At 42.0% G+C, this 26,503-nt stretch overlaps 1 protein-coding gene across 2 annotated transcripts in view; it reads right to left on the bottom strand.

Annotated features, from left to right (window-relative positions):
• The window catches only part of mad1l1 (mitotic arrest deficient 1 like 1), a 527,237-nt gene that overhangs the window by 222,627 nt on the left and 278,107 nt on the right, over positions 1–26,503 (bottom strand). The gene's annotated exons all lie outside the window — the stretch shown is intronic.

Genomic DNA, 26,503 nt, shown 5'->3' with positions numbered 1-26,503 from the left:
GTCAGTATTTCAGTTACTCTGCTCTCATGAGTGCTTGCCATGGAGAAGGGGACGGAGCCAACCGCCGTTTGGAGAAAAAGGAGGGAATGTTTTAAAAAGCGGTCAGTCTGTGGTCAGAGAACCATAGGGAAGGTTAGTTTTTAAGAGTTGGTGCCCTTATGAGGTACCGGGAGACTGATTCTGATCAGGGTGGCTCAAATGTTTGATTTTTGAGTCAATTTTAAAATAAGTTTGGTGACTTATTTTAAGGTAGTCTGTCTCCTGACTAGGAACAGATATTCTGTGATTGAAGTGGAATTTTAAAGTTTGTAACATCTTAATACAGCTCAGCAACTGTTAATCTAGGTGTCTCTGAAGAAGTTATTGTAACCATTAAGCTTGTGCCTCAATAAACGTTTTATTGTTCTTTTTAACATCTCAGTCTCTGAAATCTATATTACCATCAAAAGCAAACAAGAAAAAAGAAAAATAAAGATTTAAAAGTCTCCTTTCTAAGTAGCCAGTGGCTACATCTTCTATAATGGTGGCAAGAGTTGATAATCCCCTTAATATCTGGTGGCAGCTTTTAAATAAAACATCTTTAATAACTGGTGGCAGCGGATATAAAATATATAATAATAACATCTTTGCAATGATGAACTAAAGATTTCCATCAAGTTGCTTTCCAAGGCAAAGGCTACTTTAAGTACCAGTTGGTTGGAAAGGAAGGATACAAATTCAGCAAGGGAGGAAATAAACAACGGCGCTGCACCAGATGCTTTTGGCACTTGTCATATTTTTGATGTGCCTTCCAGACGCTTGTTGACATATTTCCCTGTAATGGGACTGATGCTGAGACTCAGGATTGCGTGGGCACACACACGTATGGGCTGATTCAAAGAAATCTCATTTCAAGGCCAAAGGAGACCACTGGGAAGTAAAGAAGACCCAGTCCATTTTGGTTTCGAGAAAATAAAAGCTACCTAAATCAACATGGATTAAGAAGATGACTCCCTGTTTTCAGTCTGCTAATGATAAATATATGTATTTATTTCGTGTCAAAAGCATTGCATAATAAATAAGTTTAAAAATGATAAATATATGAAGCTGGATCTAAAGTAGGGTAGACACGCTATCTCAGCTGGAGTATATTTTAGAGAAATGCATTGCATTCTAGTAGCAATCAGTATCAAAGGCAAAAGCCTAAGACCCAAAATTTCAGTTTTTTTTCATCCTGAGGGTCAATATTTTATAAATATTCCATATAAAAGTTGGGAAACCACCAAATGGTGGTATCCATCCAAGAGGAAGGAGATGTGGACACCTGGGGTTCCCCGAGGTGCCAAATTTAGCCCTAAAGCCTCAGGTTCCCCACTTCTTCGATATCATCAGATATGGAAAATTGAGGACTTCATCACAAGGAACTGGAGAAAGCGGGGGAAAGGGTGGAATTTCATGGGGTTCTGTCTTTAAAGAAAACAAAGAATTAACTCACTCCTTTTTCCCAGGCAACATATTAAATTAAGTCCAAAGCACTGAAGGTGGGGATTAGTAGCTCACAATGTTTTATATATATATATATATATATATATATATATATATATATACACACACACACACACACACACACACACACACACACACACACACACATATATACACACACTAGCTATGCCCAGCCACGCGTTGCTGTGGCGAAGTATGGTGGTATGGGAAATAAAGTATCTTATATTCTCTGCTTAGAACTGGATTATATGAGGCCCCTTCTACACAGCTGTATAAAATGAACACTGAAGTGGATTATATGGCAGTGTGGAGTCAAGATAATCCAGTTCAAAGCAGATAATATAAGATGATAAATGGGTTATATAGCTGTGTGGAAGGGCCTTGAGTCTACACTGCCATATAATCCAGTTCAAATCTGATATAGGAAGTGGGGAAGAGGCCTAAGTGAGGCCTAACTCTGCCTGTCCCCTGGGCTGAGTGGGTTGCTAGGAGAGCAAGTGGGCGGAGCTTAGCCTTCTAACTGGCAGCAATTGGATAAAAACAATTATTCCTCTCCCTCTAATTAGGACTTTTTTTCTTTTCTTTTTGTTGTATGAACGTAGAGGCATGGATGAGGGGTTGTTTCTGGGATGTTTTTTTTTCTTTCTTTTTTTCCAGTTTTTTATTTAAATTATTGAAAATTTTTGAATTTTACATATTCAGTACTTAAAACTTATACATTCTTTAACATATTTGCAATACAGAGTTATATATATCATAGCTCCTATGGTATTTTCACTCTCTAACTATATTACATACTCATATTATTTACCTTTTGTTACCCCTCAGCTAGTGCTATCCCTTCACCCCAGACCAGCCAATTACAATATTTATTTCCAAAATTCCATTGTTTCTTTTACAGGTTTTTCCCCCTTACCTTCTACGTATACAAACTCTATAAATTTTCCCCATATCTTCCCAAAATCATCCTTTTTAATAACCCTCTTTTGATTTTAATATTACATGTCAATTTATCATTTATCACAATATCCCAAATCTCCTTATACCATTCTTCCAATTGGCACTCCTCCCTTCCTTTCCATTTTTTGGCTATTAACAATCTTGCTGCTGTTACCAAGTTGGCGATTAATTCCTTTAACTCTTTTGATATTTGAATATTATCCACAAATGACAACAGCGCTATTTCAGGCGTTCCTATTATTTCTGTTTTGGTGATTCCCTTTATTTCTCTAAAAAACGTTCTCCCAAAATTTTTGAACATATTTACAGGACCACCACATATGTATATATGTACCGATTTCCTGACAGCCTCTCCAGCACTGCTTAGAGTATTTCTTATCAATTTGATTTAATCTAACTGGTGTGAGGTACCATCTCCAGTGTTTCTGGGATGTGTAGTTTTGTTGTTTTGTCCTAGACCGAAATTTCATTACCCTTTTACATATATAGATATCATAGAATCATAGAATAGTAGAGTTGGAAGAGACCTCATGGGCCATCCAGTCCAACCCCCTACCAAGAAGCAGGAAATCGCATATAGATATCTATATATATAAATGAGTGATGGCATCACGGCGACCCACAAAACAACAAAACTACAGGCTCCCCAACCTCGAAATTTGACAAGATAATCCATCATCCATGCCTCTAGGTTGATACAACAAAAAGAAAAGAAAAATAAAGTCCTAATTACAGGGAAATGAATAATTGTTTTTATCCAATTGCTGCCTGTTAGAGGACTAATCTCTGCCCACTTGGTCTCCTAGCAACCAACTCAGCCCAGGGGACAGGCAGACTTAGGCCTCTCTTAGGCCTCTTCCACAGATTATCTAATTTGAACTGGATTATATGGCAGTGTAGACTCAAGGCCCTTCCACACAGCTATATAACCCATTTATAATCTTATATTATCTGCTTTGAACTGGATTATCTTGACTCCACACTGCCATAGAATCCACTTCAGTGTGAATACTAAACATAAAGACAACCATACAACAGACATTCAATACCACCACTACCTCAACAATTTCTCACCAACACCACCAGACAACGCCACAGCAACGCGTGGCCGGGTACAGCTAGTATATATATATATATATATATATATAGAGAGAGAGAGAGAGAGAGAGAGAGAGAGCACTAATCTCCATCAGCAGAAAAGTCCATCTACATCTTTACTTCATTATTCCCAATTGCACCAGATCCGAAAGAAAAGTGGAAGCATCTCTATGCCTCAGCCCCCACTAAGTCACCAACTAAAACTTTTGCTTAATCCAGTTCCAAAGCTGGCATCTCTAATTGAAAAGCAGATAAATAATCAAGTCTCCAGCCAAAATTCTAACTCCAAATGGTGTGACTCCTTCTCCCCAAACAGCTGCAAGTTGTCAGCATTCGTGCGCTGTTGGAGGACATCAAATCAAACACACACACAAAAAAAAGACGGAAACTGGTGCATATGCTTACCGAGGTCAGGCCAACTGTCATGTGGGAGCCATAAAACGGCGTCTCTTGACTTTTCTCTGATTAAAATATCAATCTAATTGTTGGATTTCTCTAGCTCCCCTTGTTTAATATGGAAATGAGCCTCGTGTATCGCACAGCGAGGCGGATGTGTTCCTCCGTTTACTTGATTAGGCTGGGAATTGCTTGGTCCTGCTGTCGCCATGTTTACAGTTTCAGCGACAAATTTTGCATCTCAGATTCACATCATGCTCTGCCATCGGTTTGCCTGTTAAACACAAACTCTTTAATAGGGTCCAGCCTGCCTGCCTGGTGTTCATTTCCTGTCACAAGGCAAACTTCTAGTTTTGCAGCTCGTTTGATTAAGATCTCGGCTAATTGAACAGACAAATGAGCTCGAAAAGCAAATTAGCTTCGTGGGCAAACTATCCAACCCAAGTTGCTTCCCTATTGACGGTAGCACCTTTTTAACTATCTTGTTTACAATATTCACTGGTTGCACCTTACTCAGTTCGTTCTATCCTCTTTACTTGGGTGCCAAATCCATGTTTTTATGATGTTTATTATTTTATATTTTAAAATGTTCATTTTAATTTTTGTGTTTTGTATTTTCTGATGTTATGATATATACTTGAGTATAAGCCTAGTTTTTCAGCTCTTTTTTTAAGACTGAAAAAGCCCCCCTCGGCTTATACTCGGATGAGGGTCCTGGTTGGCTTATATTTGGGTCAGCTTATACTCGAGAATATATGGTACATTTATTATTTTTCTCTATTATTATTGGTATTATTACATTTATTATTTTTCTCTATTATTGTTGCTACTATTACATTTATTATATTATTATTAATAATACATTTATTATTTCACTCTGATCTTATTATTATTGCATTTAGTATTTTACTCTATTTATTATTACATGTATTATTTTCCTGTATTTATGATTATTATTATTACATGTATTATTTTACTCTATTATTATTATTAAAAGGATACATAAGCACATTTACATTGAAGAAGATGAGAATAATGATTTGATCCGAGTTGGACAGTCTTATCTTAAATTTGAGCTTTATGTAACTATTCAAAAACATTTAACCTACCGATGCCTCAATTAAAGTCATTTTATTGGTATCTATTTTTATTTCTGAAATTTACCACCCTCGGCTTATACTGGAGTCAATGTTTTCCAAGTTTTTTGTGGTAAAAATTAGGTGCCTCAGCTTATATTCGGGTAGGCTTTGTTAATGTGGGATTTGTGTATAGATAGTGTTTAAATGAAATTTGTGTCTAGCACGTATTGCATCATCCAGGAAATGCTATAGTGTGTAAAGAGTTAATTTGGTAAGAAGCTGTATTGACCTTGGATATGTGGCTGGAGCCAGATAGGAGTGTCCAGACTACAAGTGTGTTTGTATATACCTGATTGCATCAGATGAGATCTGTTTCTGCCTGCTGAGAAGATCTGTGCTGTTTGTCTAGAGCGAAAGTCTTATGTCCATTGTCTGTAAGTCTGTTTGTCTTGTCAAGTAAAATTTTGTAAATACTTTTTAACATCGTCTCTGACGTTCCTTCGTTCTGTGCTTCAACTGACGTCATTCATCTGCTGCTACGCTGGGCGCATTACTCTGACAGGCTTATACTTGAGTATATACGGTATTTTATTTTGGATTGTTTGTTTTATCTGGGCTTGGCCCCATGTAAGCCGCCCCGAGTCCCCTCGGGGAGATGGAGGCGAGGTATAAAAATAAAGTATTATTATTATATTATTATTATCCAGGGTGACAACAAAGTAGAGCAAAACGTTACACTCAGGTAGCTTTGCCCTCTTTGCAACAGGATTACTCAACTCAACCTCTGGGTTTCTTCTCCATGAAACCGAAGCATGGCACTAAAAGCAAAACTATCCTTCTTACATATTTTCCTATAAATGTTATTTACAGAGCGGTGCCTCAAACCAAGAACCAAAGAGAAAATAGAACAATCTTCCCAAAGTGACATGGTCAAGGAAACCTTCTTGGTGATCACATGGGATATCTTCATTTGTTTGGTAAGAAATATTTCTGTGCTGACCTGTAAATGTACTATGGGATATGGCGGTGCTCACACATAAAACTGAACATCTTCATACAACGGCAAATGGACACATAGGAAGCTTCTCCATGCTCTTTTATTTTTTGTGCATTGTCTTCTCCATGCTCTTTTCTTCTTGACTCTGCCAGTGTCCAGCTTCAACTTGTTACTGACGGGTAGGGTAAACCAAGGTCCAATCGGCTTGTTGTATGTCTTTCGGGCTGTGTGGCCATGTTCCAGAAGTATTCTCTCCTGACGTTTCGCCCACATCTATGGCAGGCATCCTCCGAGGTTGTGAGGTAAAGGTCGAATGGTTATGGAAAACGACAGCACTTCATTTTCATCAGGCAAATTGCTTGGTAGGAAGAAAATTAATATTTCTCTTAAAGACATTGTCATATTTACACAGGGCAACATCCTTAACTCAGTGAACATGGCACAGAAACTAATCCTATTGCAGCACTAGCATCAAAATATTTAAGATTAACTTTTTGGTGAGACTTATTCTATTTTTAATATATTTTTAAATCAATGTGATTTTTGCAAATTAATAATTGATTCTTAACTCAATTGGCTTGCAAGTCTCTGTTTGATGCTGTAATCCTCAAGCCACAAACACGCTCGCTTCCTCCACTTTGGAGTGAACATGTTTTAAGACCATGCCGCTGATATCATACATTTCCAACCTCTCCGGATGCGGACTTTCAGCCGAGGCCACTTAATGCAAACCAGATTCCACTCAACTAAGTTACCTGGGAATGGCAGCCTTAAGGTGTTGCTGGAGACGGCAAATGCAGACAAATGCCAGCTCCTGCTCAATGTGTTTAGCTGGAAATTGGAAGCTGAGGAACTTGGAGATGAAATGTGAGCCGAGCAAACTTTTCTGCTGATCAGCAATGCTGTCATCCTGGAACTTGTGCAGGTATGTGTCTTCAAGTCGCTTTCCGACTTAAGCCATGAATTTTGCAGGGTTTTCTTAGGCAAGGAAGGCTCAGAAGAGGTTTTGCCAGTTCATTCTTCTGAAACAGAGTCTATGGCACCTGGGATGTGTTGGTAGCCTCCCATCCACGTTCTAATATCTATCTATATATATAAAAGGGTAATGAAATTTCGGCCTAGGACAAAACAACAAAACTACACATTCCAGAAACACTAAACTTGGCAGCACAACCCCTCATCCATGCCTCTACGTTCATACAACAAAAAGAAAACAAAAATAAAGTCCTAATTAGAAGGAGAGGAATAATTGTTTTTATCCAATTGCTGCCAGTTAGAAGGCCAGACTCCGCCCACTTGGTCTCCTAGCAACCCACTCAGCCATTTAATGGTGCCCAGGGCCGCTTCAATCACACTGTCTAGAAAATACAGATTATCAGATTTGAACTGGATTATATGGCAGTGTAGACTCAAGGCCCTTCCACACAGCTATATAACGCATTTATAATCCTAAATTATCTGCCTTGCACTGGATTATCTTGACTCCACACTGCCATATAATCCACTTCAGTGTGCAGCTGGACACAACTGGACTTAATGTCAGGAGAAAACTACCACCAATTCCTCAATACTTTATTTCCCATACCACCATACTTCACCACAGCAACGCGTGGCTGGGCACAGCTAGTATATATATAAAAGGGTAATGAAATTTCGGCCTAGGACAAAACAACAAAACTACACATCCCAGAAACACTAAACTTGGCAGCACAACCCCCCATCCATGCCTCTACGTTCATACAACAAAAAGAAAAGAAAAATAAAGTCCTCATTAGAGGGAGAGGAATAATTGTTTTTATCCAATTGCTGCCAGTTAGAAGGCTAAGCTCCGCCTACTTGGTCTCCTAGCAACCCACTCAGCCCAGGGGACAGGCAGAGTTAGGCCTCACTTAGGCCTCTTCCACACTGCCTATAAAATACAGATTATCTGATTTGAACTGGATTATATGGCAGTGTAGACTCAAGGCCCTTCCACACAGCTATATAACCCATTTATAATGGACTTAATGTCAGGGGAAAACCTTTACCCTTTACCTTAACTACCACCAATTCCTCAATACTTTATTTCCCATACCACCAGACTTTGCCACAGCAACGCGTGGCCGGGCACAGCTAATGGACTAATGTGGACTTACCCTGCTTAGATTCAAAGATCAGATGGATCCTGTGCTTCCGAGGAATTTAAAGCCCTTGCCCTTGGACCTATAGCGCACATATTGAATAATGCCAGGAAATTCGTCTCTCAAACTCTACTGGAAATAGATCCCCCCCCCCCTCAGATTTATTTCCTCAAAATTATAAGACTCAATACAGCACATCCAGCCATTTTACACTCATCTTCTAATAGGTTTCACCCTGCTTTGCTGTTCCCCAAGACACGAGGCTTTGATTTCCAGGAGAAACAATGCCGAGACAACCTGCTGGGCAAAGATCTAAGGCTCCCCTCCCACCCGCTCGTGCTCTGCCATGTTGGCAGACTGGTTTTTCTAATGTCAGGGAATTTGTGTCGGCCTGGATTTGAGACATCAGCACAAGTCTTTCTTCTCGTTCCTGCTGATGAATGAAAGAGCATTTTCAATTGTGTACAATCCGGCAGCCCTTATAGCACTTCGCTCCTCATCAAAGGCCGCGGCTGTGATGCTAATGGCTCTGAGAGGCAATTTCCAGCGCAAAACCCACTGCGGGCGAAGGACAGCTGGGGAACACTGGGCCATGCTGGTCTCCGACAGGGAAATGGATGGCGCCAACCGAGGCGCCAACAGCAAGGTCCAGGACCCTGCAAACAGCACATCCAGGGAGGAAACCAAAAACCAATAATGACTTCCTATCTCAAAAAAACACACAACTATTATCTTCTCTGGAAAGTGTTATGGTGGAGGGCACCTTCCCTGGAACAGTATGTAGTTTATATGCTGAAGACTACCCGTGCAAGTCCATGGAGAGGGTCTGTCCGAGATTCTCCAAACACTATGGCAGCATTGCCCAAGCTTTTGTATTACAAATGTTTTGGGCCTGAGCTCCCAAAAGTCCTAACTGATGGCCAAGCTAGCTGAGGCTTCTGAGAGATGAAGTCCATAAGAGCCAGAAGATCAAAGTTTGGGAACTATGGTCTCTCTCTCTCTCAGTCGTATAGTCGTCTCCGACTCTTGGTGACCTCGTGGACCAGTCCAGGCCAGAGCTCCCTGTCAGCTGTCACCGCCCCCAGTTCCTTCAAGGTCAAGCCAGTTCCTTCAAGGATACCGTCCATCCATCTCGCCCTTGGTCGGCCTCTCTTCCTTTTTCCTTCCATTTTCCCCAGCATCGTGATCTTCTCCAAGCTTTCCTGTCTCCTCATGATGTGGCCAAAATACTTCAGCTTTGCCTCTAGTATCCTTCCCTCCAGTGAGCAGACATTGGGCATTATTTCCTGGAGGATGGACTGGGTGGATCTTCTTGCCAAGGTCCAAGGCACGCTCAGGATTTTCCTCCAGCACCAGAGTTCAGAAGCCTCTCTCTTCCTTCGCTCAGCCTTCCTTATGGTCCACCTCTCGCATCCATAGGTTACTATGGGGAATACCATTGCTTTCACTATGTGGACCTTCGTTGCCAGTGTGATGTCTCTGATTTTCACTATTTTGTCAAGGTTGGCCATTGCTTTCATCCCAAGAAGGAAACGTCTTCTGATTTCCTGGCTGCAGTGATCTTCACCCCTGGAAATATAAAGTCTGTCACTGCCTCCATGTTTTCTCCCTCTATTTGCAAGTTATCAATAGGTGTCATTGCCATGATCTTGGTTTTCTTGACGTTTAACTGCAACCCAGCTTTTGTACTTTCTTCTTTCTTTCACCTTGGTGATAAGGCTCCTCAGCTCCTCCTCGCTTTTGGCCATCAGAGTGGTATCATCTGCATACTTAAGGTTGTTAATGTTTCTTCCAGCCATTTTAGCTCCGGCCTTGGATTTGTCAAGCCTCACATGTTGCATGATGTGTTCTACGTACAAGTTGAACAGGGAGAGTGAGACTATACAGCCCTGCCGCACTCCTTTCCCAATCTTGAACCCGTCTCCTGTTCCGTGGTCTGTTCTGACTGTGGCTACTTGGTCTTTATACAGATTCCTCAGGAGACAGACAAGGTGACTTGGTCTCCCCAGACCACCAAGAACATGCCATAGTTTATTATGATCCACACAGTCAAAGGCTTTAGAATAGTCAATAAAGCAGAAGTAGATGTTTTCCTGAAACTCCCTGGCTTCCTCCATTATCCAGCGGATGTTGGCAATTTGGTGTCTTGTTCCTCTGCCTTTTCTAAACCCAGCTTGGATATCTGGCAACTCTCGCTCCATGTATTGCTGGAGTCTGCCTTGCAGGATCTTGAGCATTACCTTACTGATATGGGAAATAAGGGCCACTGTACGGAAGTTTGAGCATTCTTTAGCATTCCCTCCCCCCCCCTTTTTTTTTGGTATTGGTCTATAGGCACTAAGAAAAAAACAGTGTTGAGTTAGAAAGACCAATGACATTGCATGATTCCTAGGTTTTTTTGAATGGAAGAAGGTTGAACTTGTGGTTCTTAGGATCCCTTCCTACTCTAAAATTCTAGCATTCCAGGCATAATTAGCCTTGGATATTGGGAGGAATTGGATTTCCGAGGAGGTCTAAGGGTAATACAGTTGTGCCAAGGAATGGGGAAAGCAGTGACAATTCTGACAACTCTGCAAAAGTATGTGAATGCAAAGCAGGACCAAGCCTGAAGAGGCCAGGGACTGAGGGAGAACGGCTGTTCCTTGCTCCCAAACTGTGACGGTAGTTGGAAGTCTTCCTGTATTTGGGGAGCGTGGCAGGTTAGAGGAGACAAGGAAGGGGGAGAGAGAGGCTCTCCTTAGCTGTCAAGCCAGTCCCTTTGAGCTTCTGAAGTAGCACCATCCATCTCTCCTTTGCCAGAGGCGGTTTTGCCTTCAAGAAGAGAAAACGTAATGAGCAGTAAAGGGACCTGAAAGCTCGTTCTGTTCGTCTTGAAAACATCCACGGAAATATCGTCTCTTATTTTGTGCTGGGGATTTAACAGCATCTCTCTGACTCTTAACAAACAGCATCTTTAGGACAGAGATGGTTCTGGCAATGGCTATTCGAATGAAACAAAACTCAAAACCTTATGGCTGAATAAAAAATATGAAGAATTTCTTCTCAATTAAGGGGTATATAAGTCCACCAGATCTCATCTCATCTTGGAAGCTAACGAGGATCAGCCCTGGTCTGTACTTGGATGGGAGACTGCCAATGGACATAAGGTACAGTGGGCTATATTTCAGAGAAAGGAATAAGCAAAAACCACCTCTGATTATTCATTGCCTGAGAAAACACAGAGACCTAATGCATTTCATGGTTTCGCGGTTCCATATTGTGATGTCTCAGGTTCCTTTGGCCCCTGAGGCCACAGTCATTGCTGATCAAACTGAAGAGGATTTGGGTTTTTTCCCACCTCAGCAAGATTCAATTCCTTTCCAGATGTCTCCTGTTGACATTGCCATGTCAGAGCCAATTAGGAATGCCCTTGAGGTGGTGGTGGCTCTCCCTGGATCCCTGGAGTTTGGAGTTTGATAGAAGAGCTACTTTCAAAACAGACCGTTCTCTAAGACAAACTTTAAGGAGAAGTGCGAGATTAGCAGAGCGGGGCGATTGTGGCTACGCCAGTTCCCTTGGGAAGAATTGGGGAGGCAGGCATCTGGCATGTCGTTGTTAGCAGCTCGTTTCTCTTGGGAAGATTTGGGGAGTCAAGCACCAGCTTTGGGGGAGCTCTGGAACTTCAATAAAAGTTCTGCGCCCAGAATCTCTGTCGCAGTGTCAACTTAACTTTGAATGAAGAATACATCGTCTCTTGTTCCTAAGCTTCCAAGCGGCCCGTTGGTGCGCTTACTCTCGAGTAGACCGGGCGTTGTGACTCGTCCCTTGCCAAGTTTGGACTGTGTTTCAGATCCATCACGAACAGCCCTAGCCTTGCCTTGAAACCTTGCTTTGGACTATTGCTTCAAGTAATTTCCTGAGGAACTTTGCTTCTTTCCCCACTCAAACTTCCAGTAAGTTTGAGTGTGTTTCGGTTATTGGACTTTGGACTTTGAACTCTAATACTGGACATAAGACTTTCACCTTTTGGACTAATTTTGATCTTTTCTAAAAGGTCAACTGCTTGACTATCTATTCTGCTTAATTTTGTTTGAATCTTTAATTGCTTTAATAAAGATATTAGATTGTTTATTGGCCTCTGTGTTGGTTCCCGGTATTCACGCTGCCAGGAGTGTTACACATATATTGGGTGTTTGCTTCAGATGATGAGGTTCTTGCTGTCTTAGATCAATATCTACCTCATCCAATGTCCTTTATAAGAAAAAGGTGGGCAGTTGATTCTACCAACCACGCTTCACAACCTGACTTTTCTGTATTGTAGTGGGATTGACAGGTGTCCCTTTTTGTAAAGGATCATCTTTACCATAGAATCATAGAGCTGGAAAAGACTTCGTGGGCCATTGAGTCCAAGCCCCTGCCAAGAAGCAGGAAAATTGCATTCAAGGCACTCCCGACAGATGGCCATCCATCCTCTGCTTAAAAGCCTCCACCACACTCCGAGGCAGAGAGTTCCACTGTTGAACAGCTCTCACAGTTAGGAAGTTCTTCCTAACGTTCTCCTTTTCCTGTAGTTTAAAGCTGTAGGTAATTCCTCATGGCCAAGTATAATTGCCTTCAAAGGGTAGAATCTTGGTGATGGGTCCATAAATGACTGTAGATATCTATTCTGGATCTGCATGGTCTTTGACATAGATTTCCAGATGGAAGGTGTGGTGATGTGGGCAGGGGGGAATCTTTTTAGATCTCACCGCTGCCACCAAATTGTGGTGATTTCAGGCAGGGGGGAATCTTTTTATCCCACCGCTTGCCGCCAAATGTGGAGATCTCAGGCAGAGGGGAATTTTTTTTCTTTTTCTTTTCTTCTTATTCACTTTAGATGGTAGCGTTACTTAGTCTAGAATATATGTGTGACAGGGGCTTGGATGTTCAAAGAATAATAACAAGTTTATTTCAGGCATAGAGCTTAGTGGTTACAGTAACTTCTTTAAAGGCACTTAGATAATGGTTGCAAATATATGTTGAGGTGTTCCAACTTTCAAAATACTTTACTTGAGCAGTCTAAACCTTTTTTTTCTCTTACAACCAAAGCTATCAACTGATCACTTTGGATCTAACTGGGATTGCTTCCCCTTATTACTCAGGCTCTAAGAATAAACCTAAACAAGTCATTTAACTTGCTTGATTTGACACAACTAGAGATCTGAGCTTCCCTGGTTTCCCTAACCTGGAACCAGTGTCTTCCCTGTGACTCAAATCACAGACTAAACTGTTTTTTAAAACATTCCCTCCTTTTCCTCCAAACGGCAGTTGGCTCCGCCCTCGTTACTATGGTAACCTGCCTCAGAATGCTGAGCTGGCTACCATTCCCCACGCACTGGTAACTAATACTTACCCTTTTAAACATAGTTAAACATTACTTTTAAAACAAAATTAAACATGACACCTATAAATCAAAATTAAAACACACTTCTTTACAGAAGGGTTTGCTTGAGGAGCTGTCTTCCTCTCTGCAGGTTTTTCCCTTTTGCCCTTTATTTGTACCTCTTCAAAATCCATAGCATTACTGGCTCAAGAACTAGGGCTTCCCAGTTCTCGGTGTTTATTGAGGTTTCCTTTAAGCCCATCTCTAAATCTCATAAAACGATATTCTGTTTTATGCGACTGACTTTTATCTGCAACCTCTGTCTCTCCCGAATGTACAGACAGATTCTACATTCGCCTTCACCAAGTGAGTGGAGTGACACTGGTGTCCTTCAAAGCCAAGGCATTTTTGTCAAGGCCTTTGCCAACATGTTCGGGCTTTCTTCAGAGAGGTTCCTCCAGCCCAGCTCTTCTGAGCTCGCTTCAACTTTGGGCCGTTGCCTGGCAATGAAGCACGACATGGCTTTACTCTAGAGACAGACATGTTTCGAACGCTTTGGAGCCGGAGCCGACACAAAGATGTGGAGGACTTTGCAGAATGTACTCACAAAGGATGCGACCTTGGGCAGCATCTATTAAGCTTTTGAGGATATTTTGCTACTTTTTGCCCCGCTGCTTTTCCCCCCCAGCAATATCAATGCAACTAATCATCCTCTCCAGTCCCAGAAGGGGATGGAATGGAAACAAAAGAGTATCCATTAAAAGACAAAAATTAATTAAATCCTTGTAAAGTATTCGAATACGTGAGTAGCAAAGTAGTTCTCCGATGACAAATGCAGAAAGCAAAAATACATCAAATATAGCATACAGAGATCTCGTTGTTCCAACGTAAAATACTCAGTAGCTCTTCTTTTTCAACGTCAAAACTAAGTACAGTAGAGTCTCACTTATCCAAACTAAAGCGAATCCAAGCGAATATCTTGGATAATAAGGAGGGATTAAGAAAAAGCCTATTAAACATCAAATTAGTTATGATTTTACAAATTAAGCACCAAAACTTCATGTTATACACAACAAATTTGACAGAAAAAGTAGTTCAATACGCAGTAATGTTATGTTGTAATTACTGTATTTATTAATTTAGCACCAAAATATCATGATACATTGAAAAGATTGACTACAAAAATGGCTTGGATTATCCAGAGGCTTGGATAAACAAGGCTTGGATAAGTGAGACTCTACTGTACCGTATATATTCGAAGATAAGCTGAGTTTTTCAGCCCTTTTTTTGAGCTAAAAAAGCCTCCCTCGGCTTATAATGGGGTTTAGGTCAAGGCCGGGCAACAGAACCTGGAGGCCATATATTTCTCTCTTATCCTCCCTTATCAGTGTGTTTTCTTTTCCAAAGCCTCCCTCGCTCTGTTTTGAAAAGGGAAAGACGCCCTTGCAAGTCAAGAAGAAAATATATATATATCCATTTTCCCCTGAAATCTTTGTTAAACTCTCCTACAGATATATAGGCATTAACCCCCTGCATGCATTTGCAAACCCTATGTACTTATATATCTGTATCTATCTATTTACATTAATTTTATATATGAATTTTCCCCTCATATGTTTGCAGGTCTTTGCAAATCCTATATACATATAGATCCATGTACCTGCATATCTGTATCCATACATATACATTATTTAACTGACTGATGACTCAATTAATGTAATTTTATTGATACTGTATCTATTTTTATTTTGAAATTTACCAGTAGCTGCTGCATTCCCCATCCCCAACTTATACTCGGGTCAATAAAATATTCCCAGTTTTTTTGTGGTAAAATTAGGTGCCTTGGCTTATATTCGGGCCAGCTTATACTCGAGTATATACGGTGACAGAAGAAATGTTTTAAGCAATGACAGCCCAAAAGACTCACAGCAACCCACTATTTACACATGGCCATCACTGTCCCTCTTAACCAGTGGTTCTCAACCCGTAGGTCCCCAGATGTTTTGGCCTACAACTCCCAGAAATCCCAGCCAGCTGTTAGGATTTATGGGAGTTGAAGGCCAAAACATCTGGAGATCCACAAGTTGAGAACCACTGCTCTTAACCTTCTTCAAACAAAACATACCCAGCTTCTTGAGGGATTTATAGTTTCCAAAGCTTGGATGACTTTGGTAGCCTTTCTTTGGACATCTATCTCATCCATATTCTTCTTGAATTGTGTTGCCCAAAACTAGACACAAGGCTATTTCAGGTTATGACTGATCAAGGCAGAACACTTTCTGCGATCTAGACACTATATTTACTATATCGAACGCCTTCTTCTACAATGTCCAAAACAAGTCAATGCTGTTCAGAGCTGTAACATCTTGAAAAAACAGTCCCTGGAGTTCTTGCTGGTAGAGCAGAACTCAAGAAGAATGTTGTTTCAAGAGGAAAAGGAAGAAGGTCTATCTGTACCTCATACATTCCCATCTGACACTTCTTTCTTCAAGTCTCACCTATTATTTGTTTGCTAGCCTAAGGCGTTTGTTTTCAGATGAAATGGAAAACCAGATAGGACTTCTTGCTCCTTGCAGCATCTTGTTTACCTGCCAACTAGAAAACTAGTCAACTCACTGGCTGGATATTTCTCCTTCTACCTTTTGCAAAGGAAACAGCAGAAGCCAACCACGTTCATTCCTAATGGCATCCAGCCGCCTCGCTTTCTGTCATGCTCAAAGGCCATATGCGCACACACATGCGCTCTCTTTTTCTCTCTCTCATTCACTCATCAGCGGAGCAGGCGGACTGGACAGTGACTAATTCTACTGTCTCCAACTTGTCACTTCAACAAGATTAGATTATTTTAATGTTAATTCATTACCCAATTTAATTCCAATTAATAATCTCTATTACAAGGGCTCGCCACGGCTGCAATCACATGAGGAAGTTTTCCGCAGAAGTTCTCGACAAAACTAAAGGGCTGCAAAGGCTTTTGTCTGCTTTGCAAGAGGCCACTTAAAACAATATCCAGACAATATCTCAAGAGTTGTCTCAGTCGCGGCAATGTTGGGAGGCAAAAGGAGATCGTTGCCCTTGCTTGAAACCATCAGTGGTCTGCCTCTGCATGAAATGTTACTTCCATCTCCAAATTTCTACCATTGCAATAACTTAAAACCAACTGAGGATTGAAAAACACAGCTGAACATGGAAATATATTGTATGAAAAGAGCCAGTCAAAGTGGCCAAAGAGTTGCAAACTCAACAAATAAAAGCATTTAAGTGTGAACGATTCCTAGTATTGGAAATTTGGAGACTGAAGGAAAAGTTCATTGGGGAGGATAAACTTTGGGAAGAGCCAGGGAAAGTGACCAGAGGAATGTAAACTCAACAAATAAAAGCATTTAAGTGTGAAGGATTCCTACTATTTTTCCGGTGCTGGAAATTTGGAGACATAAGGAAAAGTTCATTGGGGAGGATACATTTGTATTTTGAGCAGGAAGAGGTGAGCTCATTTTGCGTCATCCCATATTCAGTTACAAACCAAGGAAGAGGATGCAAGCCAAGGAAAGTCACAGAAGTGTGATTATTATCATTATTATTATTAATAATAATAACAATAATAATAATGCCCTGGCAGTATATGTAAAGCAAAGTGAAGAACCTGCTTTGATTGAAGTCAAAAATCAGAAACTCCTCAAAGCACAGCAGACAAAAAATCAGCACAAGAAAACCACACTACAAACTAGAGCTGACAGCTGGCACAACAAAACATTGCATGGAAAGTTCCTTGACAAAATTGAAGGAAAAGCTGATAAGGAGAAGACCTGGCTCTGGCTCACGAATGGGACCCTGAAGAAGGAGACAGAAGGCCTGATCCTTGCAGCCCAGGAGCAAGACATCAGGACAAAGGCAATTCAGGCCAAGATCGAAAAATCAGCTGATGACCCAAAATGCAGACTGTGCAAGGAAACCGATGAAACCATTGATCATATCCTCAGCTGCTGTAAGAAAATCACACAGACAGACTACAAACAGAGGCACAACTATGTGGCCCAAATGATTCATTGGAACCTATGCCTCAAGTCCCACCTGCCAGCAGTAAATAACTGGTGGGATCACAAACCTGCAAAAGTCTTGGAAAATGAGCACGCAAAGATACTGTGGGACTTCCGAATCCAGACTGACAAAGTTCTGGAACACAACACACCAGACATCACAGTTGTGGAAAAGAAAAAGGTTTGGATCATTGATGTTGCCATCCCAGGTGACAGTCGCATTGACGAAAAACAACAGGAAAAACTCAGCCGCTCTCAGGACCTCAAGATCGAACTGCAAAGACTCTGGCAGAAACCAGTGCAGGTGGTCCCGGTGGTGATGGGCACATTGGGTGCCGTGCCAAAAGATCTCAGCCGGGATTTGGAAACGACAGACATTGACAAAATTACGATCTGCCAACTGCAAAAGGCCACCCAACTGGGATCTGCACGCATCATCCGAAAATACATCACACAGTCCTAGACACTTGGGAAGTGTTTGACTGTGATTTTGTGATACGAAATCCAGCATATCTATCTTGTTTGCTGTGTCATACAATAATAATTATAGTAATAATAATAATAATACTAATAATAATTGCATAGTCCTAGACACTTGGGAAGTGTTCGACCTGTGATTTTGTGATACGAAATCCAGCATATCTATCTTGTTTGCTGTGTCATACAATAATAATAATAATAATAATAATAATAATAATAATAATAATAATAATAATAATCACACAGTCCTAGACACTTGGGAAGTGTTCGACTTGTGATTTTGTGATACAAAATTTAGCATATCTATCTTGTTTACTGTGCCATAATAAAATAAAATAATAATAATAGTATCCACCTCTGTATTTTCTTATCCATTTAACCGATGAGTGGACTTTCTCTGGATAAAGGGAAGAAGGCGACACTAACTCATTCCAGAACTAAAATATTGGAGAAGGAAAATGTGAAGATAATGTGTATTGTGCTTGAAGACCAAAAATAGGGAAGGGAATATCAGACCATTACAGAGAGTTGCATCCAAAGCGTTGAGTAAAGCAACCCTAACCACCACGCAAATGCTCCGGCTTCCTCTCCCACGCAGAGGCACAACGCTGATGCTTGGAAAAAAGACATGACTAATATATACTTCCAAAGGGTTTGCCTTGCTTTCTCTCCTTGTCACTTTCTGACAGAAATTAATTGTCTAGATTGATCTGCAGCACAGTAGACCTGCTCACTAGCAACTAAGGAATTCCACGGAGGGTTGTGCCCAAGCAGCGAGCAATAAAAGTAAAGGGAGGGAGCCACAGAGGCAAGTTTACCAGCGGACGTGAAGAAAACAAAAATAATGGCCACAGAGGACTTACAGAACTGTCAGTGATGAAGACATTGAAACAGCTCACGGTTTCCCATACTTTGGCTGAGTCATTAATCAGAACGGAGGCTGCAGTCAAGAATTCAGAATGACTTTGATGACTCTGAAAGGCAGGAACTAGACAAGATCTTGAAAAGCAAAGAGATTCCACTGAATTGTAAAGTTAGAATTGTTTATGTCATCCAAGTTGTGAAAGCTAGATAGTGAAAAAAGCTGATATGAAGTGAATCAAGGCACTTGAGATGTGGTGTTGGAGAAGAGTTCTGTAAATACCATGAACTATTCAAAAGACAGGAGCCCCGGTGGCGAAGTGCGTTAAAGCGCTGAGCTGCTGAACTTGCAGACCGAAAGGTCCCAGGTTCAAACCCTGGGAGCGGAGTAAGCACCCGCCGTTAGCTCCAGCTCCTTCCAACCTAGCAGTTCGAAAACATGCCAATGTGAGTAGATCAATAGGTGCCACTCCGGCGGGAAGGTAACGACGCTCCATGCAGTCATGCCAATGGCCACATGACCTTGGAGGTGTCTACGGACAACGCTGGCTCTTTGGCTTAGAAATGGAGATGAGCACCAACCCCCAGAGTCAGACATGACTGGACTTAACGTCAGGGGAAACCTTTAGCTTTTATTCAAAAGACATACAAGTGAGTCCTAGAGTAAATCCAAATTTGAGCCATCCTTAGAAACCAAGATGACTAAACTGAGATTGACATAGGATGGAGTTATCATAAGAAGACAAGGAAGGACAATAATTCATGATAAGGTAGTAGGAAGTAGGTAGTAAGTAGGAAAAGAAGAAGACAACATTCCTGATGGATAGACTCAATCAAGAAACCCCTTCTACACAGCTGTATAAAATGCACAGTGAAGTGGATTATATGGCAGTGTGGAGTCAAGATAATCCAGTTCAAAGCAGATAATATAAGATTATAAATGGGTTATATAGCTGTGTGGAAGGGCCTTGAGTCTGCACTGCCATATAATCCAGTTCAAATCAGATAATTTGTATTTTATAGGCAGTGTGGAAGAGGCCTAAATGAGGCCTAACTCTGCCTGTCCCCTGGGCTGAGTGGATTGCTAGGAAACCAAGTGGGCGGAGCTTAGCCTTCTAAGTGGCAGCAATTGGATAAAAACAATTATTCCTCTCCCTCTAATTAGGACTTTATTTTTGTTTTCTTTTTGTTGTATGAATGTAGAGGCATGGATGAGGGGTTGTGCTGCCAAGTTTAGTGTTTTTGGGATGTGTAGTTTTGTTGTTTTGTCCTAGGCCGAAATTTCATTACCCTTTTATATATATAGATTATGACCTTGGAGGAGTCTACGGACAACGCCGGCTCTTTGGCTTAGAAATGGAGATGAGCACCAACCCCCAGAGTCAGACATGACTGGACTTAATGTCAGGGGGAAACTTTTACCTTAACTACCACCAATTCCTTAATACTTTATTTCCCATACCACCAGACTTCGCCACAGCAACACGTGGCCGGGAACAGCTAGCATATATATAAATGTGCTACTCAAACTTTTCTTTGAAGGGCAAACAAATTTGGGAGAGCCCCTCCATCCACATAGTAACCTGATTTCAGCCAATACTGCTTCAGGAGCCAACGGTAATCATCATGAGGTCCAAAACTGTGAAGGTCTATTTTATCTCCTTCTTATAACGGAGTTCTAACCATTTAATAAGTCCCGTCCCACTCCGTTTGCCACTTTCGGGCCACAAAAGGATAGAAAATGAGGGAGAGTCTCTGTTCGTAGGGAACACCATTCAAAGTGCTCTTCCTCACTCGCCATGCCGTCCATTTTAATGCAGGCTATTACGGAGCAAATGAGAGGAAAGCATCAATGAACCCCGTGGCACGTTGCCAAAACGATGATACGGCTTCCACCGGCTGCACTGAAAAGAGTCCAGCGTAACCTTGCTTTTTAATGGAGTCACATTTAATGAGCTATCGTGCCCGTCGTAAAAAAAAAATCCCTTATTAACTAACCCACAACCCAGAACCACAGTCAGCGAAAACATGGTGCATCCCCATCCACGGCGTGGTTTTAATAGCACTCCACATATTATACTCCAAACCCATCGGCATTACCATCCTTAATGTTTTCTTGGTTATTTTTTTTGTTGCTGTAATTACAACCCACTGAAGCTTACATTTAAAGTTCTACGGATCACAACAAGCTTACTGGGCATCACAAAGCTGGCGCAGGCGAAGTGCCATCCACATTGGAGATTTTGCAGGTTGAGATGACAACGCGGTAAGCAGACATTTTAGTCCAGCGTGCTAAATGATTTACGTTGAAGAGCAGCGAATGTATTTGCTTCTCCCTTAATAGCTTTTCAAAGCAATACACAAATCTATTAAAACAAAGCCATAAAATTAACAGCGTCGTTTACCTGTACAGCCAATTCTCACTGCATTGATGTTAACTGACTGAGCCTGTCAAGAGTCCAGCTTCCATCATGTATATCGTTCAGCATTTACTTTCAATTCACATTAGAATCTTTTATTTATGTATTTGTGGAAGTACTTACATTTCTATGCCTTTCAGTAGCTAAATCTCTCTGGGCAGTTCACAAAACAGAGGTTAAAACCATCAAATATAAGCACATAATAAAAACCTGGTGTAAAACTGATACCGATTTTAACAGGCACAGAGTAAAACTGAAGTAAAACCAACAGCAAAACAAAAAGCAGTGCAAAGAGAGAGACTAAAAGATCATTGCATTAGAATGCACTTTTCACATCTAGAGGTTCTACAAGGCAGATCTTGAGATGTCTAGAAGTTCTACAAGGCAAATCTTGAGATGTCTAGAGGTTCTACAAGGCCGATCTTGAGAAGTTTAGAGGTTCTACAAGGCAGATCTTGAGAAGTCTAGAGGTTCTACAAGGACGATCTTGAGAAGTCTAGAGGTTCTACAAGGCCGATCTTGAGAAGTCTAGAGGTTCTACAAGGCAGATCTTGAAAAGTCTAGAGGTTCTACAAGGCAGATCTTGAAAAGTCTAGAGGTTCTACAAGGCAGATCTTGAGATGTCTAGAAGTTCTACAAGGCAGATCTTGAAAAGTCTAGAGGTTCTACAAGGCAGATCTTGAGAAGTCTAGAGGTTCTACAAGGCAGATCTTGAGACGTCTAGAGGTTCTACAAGGCAGATCTTGAGATATTTGGAGGTTCTACAAGACAGATCTTGAGAAGTCTAAAGGTTCTACAAGGCAGATCTTGAGAAGTTTAGAGGTTCTACAAAGCAGTTCTTGAGAAGTCTAGAGGTTCTACAAGGCAGATCTTGAGAAGTCTAGAGGTTCTACATGGCAGATCTTGAGAAGTCTAGAGGTTCTACAAGGCAGATCTTGAGAAGTCTAGAGGTTCTACAAGGCAGATCTTGAGAAGTCTAGAGGTTCTACAAGGCAGATCTTGAGAAGTCTAGAAGTTCTACAAGGCAGATCTTGAGACGTCTAGAGGTTCTACAAGGCAGATCTTGAGAAGTCTAGAGGTTCTACAAGGCAGATCTTGAGAAGTCTAGAGGTTCTACAAGGCAGATCTTGAGAAGTCTAGAAGTTCTACAAGGCAGATCTTGAGACGTCTAGAGGTTCTACAAGGCAGATCTTGAGAAGTCTAGAGGTTCTACAAGGCAGATCTTGAGAAGTCTAGAGGTTCTACAAGGCAGATCTTGAGATATTTGGAGGTTCTACAAGGCAGATCTTGAGAAGTCTAAAGGTTCTACAAGGCAGATCTTGAGAAGTTTAGAGGTTCTACAAGGCAGATGCAGTATCTCAGGCAGCAGAAGTTGCTCAAAGGTAATGGTACTTTTGGTGTCATTGCAATGCAATAAGACAGGGTTTCCAAGTTCGTCTTAGTCAGCTTTTCACAATGACCAGCCAAAATCCTCTGGAAAGTCTTGAAGCACAACATGAGTGCTAGAGCTCTCACAGACAGAATGCAAAAATTAAAAATAACAGAAAACAAACAAACAAGAGGGTAGGAAGCTTTGATGTGAGTTATTTAGACAACTACTCCTCTCCCCCTCCAAACATTTGGCAGAATAAGGCTTTAATGGGATTAGACTGCCCAATGCACAGGAAGGCCTGAAGCCAGTTCTCTCACACAGGGAACCGCTTCAAAGGAAGTCTAGCACGAGAAGGAAACTCTGAGAGGTCAGGAGGAGGCAGATACATGGCTAAAGGAAAGTTTGGGAGAAATGACAACAATGAATGATGAATCAGAAGGTTCAGACTTCAGAGAGAATGGGTTTCATAAGAGCCAATTACACTCCATGGTGTCACTGGGATAGCCAGAGGCAATAATTCAAAGCAACAGTCTCAACATGAGCAATAACTAACTCCTCCCAACATTGTGGGGAGGAGGATGGCTATGTTATGGGTTCCTAGAGCTTGCAAGGAATCGGTCTACACTCCAAGTGAGTTTACAGGACACCTGATTGTGTTGCCTCACATCACAAACCTCTTATAAGAGTAACTAGCTTTGCCCGGCCACGCGTTGCTGTGGCTTATGGGAATCCTTTGTTGGCCAGGTGGAATAGCAGTGACTAACCTTGTAGTCTCAAAGCCTGGCCGTTTTCTGGAGTAGCTGGAGCTTTTTGTTGTATGAACGTAGAGGCATGGATGAGGAGTTGTGCTGCCATGTTTAGTGTTTCTGAGATGTGTAGTTCTGTTGTTTTGTCCTAGGCCGAAATTTCATTACCCTTTTATATATATACTAGCTTTGCCCGGCCACGCGTTGCTGTGGCTTATGCTTTCAGAGTGTTGCTCTTTATTTACTGTCCTGATTTTAGAGATTATATTGTTCTGTATTATTATATCACAGTAATTATTGCATATTATATTTATAATCTTATATTATCTGCTTAGAACTGGATTATATGAGGCCCCTTCTACACAGCTGTATAAAATGCACACTAAAGTGGATTATATGGCAGTATGGAGTCCAGATAATCCAGTTCAAAACAGATAATATAAGATTATAAATGGGTTATATGGCTGTGTAGAAGGGCCTTGAGTCTACACTGCCATATAATCCAGTTAAAATCTGATAATTTATATTTTATAGGCAATGTGGAAGAGGCCTAAGTGAGGCCTAACTCTGCCTGTCCCCTGGGCTGAGTGGGTTGCTTGGAGACCAAGTGGGCGGAGCTTAGCCTTCTAAGTGGCAGCAATTGGATAAAAACAATTATTCATCTCCTTCTAATTAGGACTTTATTTTTGTTGTATGAACATAGAGGCATGGATGAGGGGTTGGAAGAGGCCTAAGTGAGGCCTAACTCTGCCTGTCCCCTGGGCTGAGTGGGTTGCTAGGAGACCAAGTAGCCTTCTAACTGGCAGCAATTGGATGAAAACAATTATTCCTCTCCCTCTAATTAGGACTTAATTTTTCTTTTATTTTTGTTGTATGAACGTAGAGGCATGGATGAGGGGTTGTGCTGCCAAGTTTAGTGTTTCTGGGATGTGTAGTTTTGTTGTTTTGCCCTAGGCCGAAATTTCATTACCCTTTTATATATACAGATGCTATTCGTCACTCACCACAAGTTGTTGTTCTGAATCAACATTGGAACACAAAACCCATACCAGAGAGACGTAGAAGCATGCTTTCCAAAGTACAATAGTACAACACTCCAGCTAGGAATTCCCAGCAGAACTAAAGGGAAGCATGACTTCGTATTTCAAGTTTCACAGGGAGGATTTGCTGCTCCATTGGGCAACACAGCGTTTCCAGCAGTGCCTACACCGATGCCCAGATTTTTGCGGTGTCACTACAGCGAGTCACATGCAGGCAAAATCAAATGTGACTCAGCACCAGCCCACCGTAAACTCAAAACACAAACAAGCCCCATGGGCCTCGAAGGCATTAAGACACGCTAGGCGGAGCAGAGAGTCCCACTTAGCGTGATTTAAAGAGGACTGCTCAGCGGTAAATTAGTGCCTCTGACCCAACACTCCACTTGTTTGCTCGCTGGGCACCTGGAAATGCCACCGAAGAGGCAGACGTTGCCCATCTGCTCCAGGGAGAAGTTCCACCTCCAAAGCTGAGGAAAGCAATACGTTGGCCTTCTATGTCTCATCGGCTCCGTTCATTCCCCAAAAGAGTGCCCAACTGACCAACTGAAGTGAAGAACAAACTGCTGAGGAGGAGAACTGCCCATGATTAATATAAAGAGGATGCAGAGATTATCATCCCAAGGTGATTTATCCTCCTATACTTGGCTTTTCCAGCCAAAGCTCCTTCCAATGTATCAGTCTATAACAAATTCAACCTGCCAAGACTTTATAGCTTAACCTGGAATAGAAAAGTCCTTGATGTGACAAGGCAATCTGGACAATTTTTCAGACCTAGAAAAGGCTTTTTATAAGTAACGCTACTCTCACAAGAGCAAGGCCCTTGTGTACGTCCTGATGATCTCTGTCCCTCGCTTGTCAAGTCTGAGGCATTACTAGTAAACTCTCAAGGAAGGACTTTCATGGACACATCAATCTCCCACGCTGATGAAGAATCCCGCAAAGCTCAAGAACTTGCTTACGGTCTTCCAACAACATTTGGATCTCCTCCCACCCTGTGCTTGCATCCATGGACCATCATGGCTTTGTTTCTGTTCATCCACGGGAGCAATGTGCAAAGCTGATGGAATCAAGGGACTTTCTCCCTCCCCAATATCAATACCTCTCCTGAGAGGCCTTTTAGGACTAGGGGTGGAGGTGGGGCCAGTTCGCAAGAGCGAAAGACAGGGCTGAGCCTCTATTTCTCCTGAGAGGCCTTTTAGGACTAAAGGGCGGGGCTAGGGGTGGGGGCGGGCCTCTTCCCAAGAGCCTGAGACAGGGCTGAGCCTCTGTATACCTCCCCTGATGCGCTTGTTAGAACACGGGGTCAGGGTATAGAGGTTCAGCCCTGTCAGGCACCCCCCTCTAGCCCCACGGGACAGGGATAGAAGCTCAGCCCTGCCTCAGAGCTCGTAACTCCACCCAGCCCAGTCCTGGCCCCCCATTAGGGCCGGGCTGTGGAGCAGCTGGTTAGTAACCAGCTGCAATAAATCACTACTGACCGAGAGGTCATGAGTTTGAAGCCCGGGTCGGGTTAAGCCCCCGACCATTGAATAGCCCGGCTTGCTGTTGACCTATGCAGCCCCGAAAGACAGTTGCATCTGTCAAGTAGGGAAATTTAGGTACGCTTTATGCGGGAGGCAAATTTAACTAATTTACAACACCATAAAACTGCCAGCAAAAACACGAGGAAAGGAATGAGGAAGTACAGCCTCTAGTGGACGGTGAAGCAACAGCTCCCCCTGTGGCCGGAATCGTGAAGTTGGAAAAATGTTAAATGCCTCTGTGTCTGTCTATACTGTATGTTGTTTGTCTGTTGGCATTGAATGTTTGCCATATATGTGTTCATTGTAATCCGCCCTGAGACCCCTTCGGGGTGAGAAAGAAGGGCGGAATATAAATACTGTAAACAAATAAATAAATAAATTTGTGGCCCCGCCCACCTCTCCCTCCCAGCCCTGCATCTTGGACTAGGGGAGAGGCTCAGCCCCGCCCTCTTGAGCAGGAGCCACGCCCACACCTCTAAGCCACGCCCCTTTCCAGGGGGCACTGAGCAGGCCAAATAAGTTTGGGAACCACTGCTCTAATCCATACA

Source organism: Anolis carolinensis, unplaced genomic scaffold (assembly GCF_035594765.1).
Source record: "Anolis carolinensis isolate JA03-04 unplaced genomic scaffold, rAnoCar3.1.pri scaffold_13, whole genome shotgun sequence".
Classification (NCBI taxonomy): Eukaryota; Metazoa; Chordata; class Lepidosauria; order Squamata; family Dactyloidae; genus Anolis; species Anolis carolinensis.
This window is presented reverse-complemented; position numbering and strand designations above follow the sequence as displayed.